The sequence below is a fragment of the Thamnophis elegans genome, chromosome 1 (genome assembly GCF_009769535.1).
Source record: "Thamnophis elegans isolate rThaEle1 chromosome 1, rThaEle1.pri, whole genome shotgun sequence".
In the NCBI taxonomy this organism is placed as follows: domain Eukaryota; kingdom Metazoa; phylum Chordata; class Lepidosauria; order Squamata; family Colubridae; genus Thamnophis; species Thamnophis elegans.
In genome coordinates, this window is record NC_045541.1 from 29080178 (window position 1) to 29086177 (window position 6000).

Here is a 6000-nt window from a genome sequence, read left to right on the forward strand (position 1 = left end):
CTATACTTTTCATGGCAACACTTCAAAATCTTGACTTCAACTGCTCCTTCCTAAGGCTGAGAGGCAGTGACAGCCCAAGCCCATTCAGCTGACTTTGTGCCCAAGGCAGGGCTAGAACTCAAGTCTCCTGGTTTCTAGCCTGGTATCTTAAACCATTAAACCAAACTGGTTCTCTGCATCTTAATTTAAAGGTAAAGGTTCCCCTCGCACATATATACTAGTCGTTCCTGACTCTAGGGAGCAGTGCTCATCTCCATTTCAAAGCTGAAGTGCCAATGCTGTCCAAAGACATCTCCATGGTCATGTGGTTGGCATGACTCAACGCTGAAGGCGCACAGAATCCTGTTTCCTTCCCACCAAAGGTGGTTCCTATTTTTCTGCTTGCATTTTTACATGCTTTCGAACTGCTAGGTTGGAAGAAGCTGGGACAAGTAACAGGCGCTCACTCGGTTACGCAGCGCTAGGCATTTGAACTGCCAACCTTTCTGATCAACAAGCTCAGCGTCTTAGCCATTGAGCCACCGCATCCCCACATCTTAATTTAACTCCTGCCTATTCCTGGTGTGTTCCCTTTCCAGCTAGCTCCATATCGTTGCTTCTAGAAAGGAGGAAATTAACTACTAGTTCATTTGCTCAATCTTGCATAGTGTCCCTGTTTCTGTTACTGCAAAAGGGGGAAAAAAACATTATTCTGATATTTAGCTTCCTTCCTTGTTGCCTCTAAGGAAAATAGAAAACAGGAAATGCATTGCATTCCCTTTGATCAACAACAATGTTGTCAGGGTAAAAAGAATTTCTTGTTGGATCTGCAACAAAGTGAACAGATGAGCAGGGAAATATTTGACTCTGGCTTCCCCAAGCTATCTTCTCTGCCCAGTCTGCCGATTATGTTTTAATAATGATCTTGTTTAAAATAGATCCAATTCTAGGCATGGAGTTTTATAAAGAACTGGTATTAAGAGGTTGATAACCCAGTTGAGCTTATAGTCCAAAAGAGATGCATAGAAATAACTGAGGAATTAAGAAAATGGGGGTGAGGAGGGGGCAGCAAGCAGTCATCAAAAATATATGTGATTATTTCAATTTTACATCCTATCTACAGTTACAGTATAGGGTGATGCCCTTGGATTTAAGGATTGCAAGCATCTTCAAGATCCAAATAATTCATTTATTACCAGGCAAACTTGGAGTTTTCTGATGCAATATTTGAATTAGTTAAATTAAACCAAAACTTTTATTGGAGTTTCTAGTGTTTACAACAAGATGTTAAGTATATATTGTAACATTTGTGGAGATGTGACAACCATAAGAAGAGCTGCCCTGTAGAAGGTCGATAGGGGACGCCATCATCACTGCTCTACATATTGCACTGAGCCACTTGAGAAATCTGGGAACAATGTCAGAATACTTTTTATAGACTGTAGCTCGGCCTTTAGCACCATCTCACCAGGAATTTTCATTGAAAAGTTGACTGACCTGAATTTCCCTCCCCTCACTTGTGAATGGATCAAAGACTTCCTGACATCATCCACAAACAGTAAGGGTTGGGTCCTTTACATCTTCCACGCAGAAGCTCAGCACAGACTCCCCTCAGGGCTGTGCGTGCTCAGCCCCTACCTGTACTCGCTGTATACATATGACTGCATATCCTCTCATCCATCCAACATCATAATAAAGTTTGCAGACGACACAATGGTGCTGGGTCTCATAACTGGAGGGGATGAATCAGCAAACAGGGAAGAAATCCAGAAGGTATCCGCATGGTGCTCAAGAAACAACTTACATCTAAATACTAGTAAGACAAAGGAGATGGTGCTAGATTTCTGGAAGCACAGAGAGCAACTTGCCCCACTGTATATCGAGGGGGGGCTGTGTGGAGAGGGTTTCCTCTTTTAAATTCTTGGGAGTTCTTATTAGTCAAGATCTCACCTGGAAAAACAACATGTCTCTGGTGATTGGAAAGGCCCAACAGAGACTTCATTTCCTTAGAATCCTGCGAAAAAATCAGGTGGAACCACAGCTGATGACCTCTTTCTATCGTTCCACCATAGAAAGTGTCCTCACATATTGTATTACAGTATGGTATGCTGGTTTAACAGCTGCGGACAGGAAGGCACAAGAAACCATTGGTTGCCCTCTGACACCACTGGATGACATCGCCAGATCTCGCTGCTTTAGCAGAGTAAGGAAGATACTCAGAGATGATTCACACCCTGGTCAGTGTCTCTTTGCACTTCTACCATCAGGCAGAAGGCATCAAAGTATAGCCAGCTGAACAAACAAGTTTAAAGATAGTTTCTATCCTTGGGCTGTGAGACTTTTAAATACAACGACAATCACTCCATGCACACGCTAGTTTTTTCTTTTTCTTTCTTTTTTCGTTTCTGTTATAATTTTGCACCAGAGAGGTTAAAACCAATTTCGTTGTATTTAAGTACAATGACAATAAAGATTATACTTATACTTAGAAGATGAGCAGGTAGATTTAGTCAGAGTTGTTCCAGAAGGCAGGCAAGAAACAAGAATTCAGAGTAGGTTTTACCTGGATATCAGGAAAGAATTCCTGTTGGTCAAGAGTTGTTCAGCAAAGGCATAGACTGTCTTGGGAAGCAGTGGACTTTCCTTCTCTGGTAATCAGAAGCAAAAGCTGGATGGGGACGTTGTAGTGATGGTTACCTACACAGGAGAAGAGGCTGCACTAGATGATCTTGCTCTGTGATGTAGATTGGGTGATTTTTCAAGGTCCCTGTCAAATCCCAAATTCCTAGGATGCTAAGATAACACAATCTTATCCAACTGAGATCGCCCAGCTATTCTTAGACTCGGCTAAGACTTGAACCCATACTCTTTCTACTGAGGCCTTGCCTCAGTTGAGCTACGCTTTGGGCTTGGTTAAGTTTCTAAGCATAAACAAGCCTAACCAAACTTTTACAAATGAATGTTCTGGGTAGAGGATTATGAAGCCATTCGTTGGTTTGCTTCTTCTTGTTGTCTTTTGATCTAAAGTTGGTAAAGATGTTCCTGTCCTCTGCTAGGCCTCAAAACACAGGATAAATATTGACAGCAGCATCCATTATTTATATCTCTAAAGGGTGCCAACAACAACAAAAGGACTGGAGCATATATTGCATTTTCCCTACTTTTCTTTTTCCATTGCCTCAGCATTTTCAGCCTTTCTATATCTTTATTCCTAACCCATAAGGAGAACCTTGGATGGAAACCTCTTGACTCAATGAGTGTGCCTGGAAGATCATATACCTAATGTAGCACAACCGGAGACAGTTGTGTAAGAGAGTATACCCTACTTGTGTTAAAAATCTGGTGATCTTCCTACTTTTGCCTCAAAAACTTTGCAGAAAATCAGAACTATATCTGTTTGGCAAAATTAGCATATATTCAAAAATGCAGTAGTTTATAGACTGATTGAGCAGGGGGCATGTTTGGAGACCATGGGGCCTTGGGATGTGCTTGAAAGTCATTGTCTCACATGGGCTGACACTGCCACAGGAGGAAAAGCCAGAGGTCTGCCGAAGGTTTCTGAAGCAGATAGTTGCCTTCAGAAAGGCCAGATGGGCTGCAGATCACCTTCCCTGCCAAGCATTTGCCCATCCTTTTTCTTGCATCTTTCACTATGATTTGTACAGGGCCTGACAGCTGTTTAGTGCAATTGGTGCCAAGGGCAGCATCTCAAAAAAAAAATCTAATTGAAGTTAAATTATACAATATTAAATTGAAAGGAAAAGAGGAGGCATACGGCTTTCAGGTTAGTTTTCGATACGGAATGCAGTCCTGTCTCATTAATTCAGGTTACTGAAGTAATTAAAAAGTGAAACAAGAAATCAACCCTCCTTTTTTTTGCAATTTAGTCTTGACTATGGGACAATAAACAGTTTGCATAAATAATAACTTCGGCCATAAGCTGAGCCAAGGTGGCGCAGTGGTTAAAAGCAGCACTGCAGGCTACTGCTAGATCAGCAGGTCAGCGGTTCAAATCTCACCGGCTCAGGGTTGACTCAGCCTTCCATCCTTCCGAGGTGGGTAAAATGAGGACCCAGATTGTTGGGGGCAATATGCTGACTCTCTGTAAACCGCTTAGAGAGGCCTGAAAGGCCTATGAAGCGGTATATAAGTCTACTGCTATTGCTATTGCTATTGCTATTGCTATTGATACCTTAAAATAAGTAGAATAATACGCTGTGACACAAGACCGTCATTCCCTTTGTTTTGTCTATCTGTCAATCAAAAGATTTGTTGCTGATCTGTGTATATTTTTTAGAACAGCTGCTTGACATGATAACTTAGGGTGCTCTTCCTATTTCCTCCCCTTGTTTTTTTTCAATCAAGAGCAACATTCACAAATTGCACTAAGCCCCCTTGGGGTTTGTCTGATTGTGATTTTCTACATTGTGGGAATCCAGCCACTATGAGTTGCAAACCATGTTTCACTTCTAAAGGCAATGCACACATTCATCCTCTTCAAGTTAACTGAATTTTTAAAAAGGCTGAAATACATATGACTTAGTGCAAGTTATGAAAAATTTCTGACAGAAACAGAATTTCTGTTGCTAAGCAAGACAGCTGTTAAGTGAGTTTTGCCCTTTCTAGCCACTGCAGCAGTTAAGTTAGTAACATAATTCTTAAGTGAATATGGCTTCCCCACTGACTTTGTTTGACAAAAGGTGATCACATGACCCCGGGACCCTGCAACCATCATAACTACTGTACTTTTCAGAGTATAAGATGCACCTTTTCCCCTAAAAAGAGAGGGTAAAAATCTGAGTGCGTCTTATACACTGAATACAGCATTTTTGGCCCCCTTCACAAAAATGGACATGCAGAGGGTTTGGGAGTCCTGCGAAGTGCTCCTGGGACCTGGGGCGGGCAAAAACAAACAAAAAATTGGCTGTTCTTTTGCTCTTTTATGCCCCCCCCCAGCTCCCAGTAGCACTCTACAAGCTTACCAAAACCTATGCACGCTCTGTTTTTTTGCAAAAAATGGGCTTGTTTTCGCACAAAAATGGGCTGTTTTTTGCTCGTCCCCCCCCCCCCCAAAATGAGGTGTGCAGAGGGTTTGGGAAACCTGCAGAGTGCAAAAACTTTTTTTTAAATTTACCTCTTCAAAATCTTGGTGCGTCTTATACTCTGAAAAATGCAGTACATGCCAGTTGCCAAGCATTTGAATTTTGATCACATGACCATGGGGATGTTGCAATGGTTGCAAGAGTGAAAAATGGCCATAAATCACTTTTTCCAGGGCCGTTGTAACTTTGAACAGTCACTAAACGAATGGATGTAAGTCGAGGACAACCTGTGCAAGGAGTCTGGATGTAGATGAAGCAAGGGAGGAAGGCCGAGTCTCTTCCCACGCCCACTATGGAGTGCTTTCTGAATAGACTCCTGGCAGTTACTATCAGAGCCTCCTCCTAGTGGTGCATATTTTTGGCTTTCAAATTTAGAAGCATTTATGTAGGAAAAGAAAGAATGATCACTTAGCAATGCCTGTAAGGAAAAGATGCTGCACTGATTTTTGGCTGCTACAGCATGTACCTTTTAAAGGTGGCACGGGATCAATAAGTCTAGGAACAATCTTTTAAAATAATCTCTCCCCCCCCTCTCCCTCTCCCTCCCCCCTCCCTCTATATGTGTGTAGACAATTACTTTAGATCTTGCCAGATAGCCAGGTACCCAGTGATTCCCAAAGATTATAGATAGATAGATAGATAGATAGATAGATAGATAGATAGATAGATAGATAGATAGATAGATAGATGATAGATAGATAGATAGAAGATAGATAATAGATAGATAGATAGATAGATAGATAGATAGATAGATAGATGATAGATAGATAGATAGATAGATAGATAGATAGATAGAAGATAGATAGATAGATAGATAGATAGATAGATAGATAGAAGATAGATAGATAGATAGATAGATAGATGATAGATAGATAGATAGATAGATAGATAGATAGATAGAAGATAGATAGATAGAAGA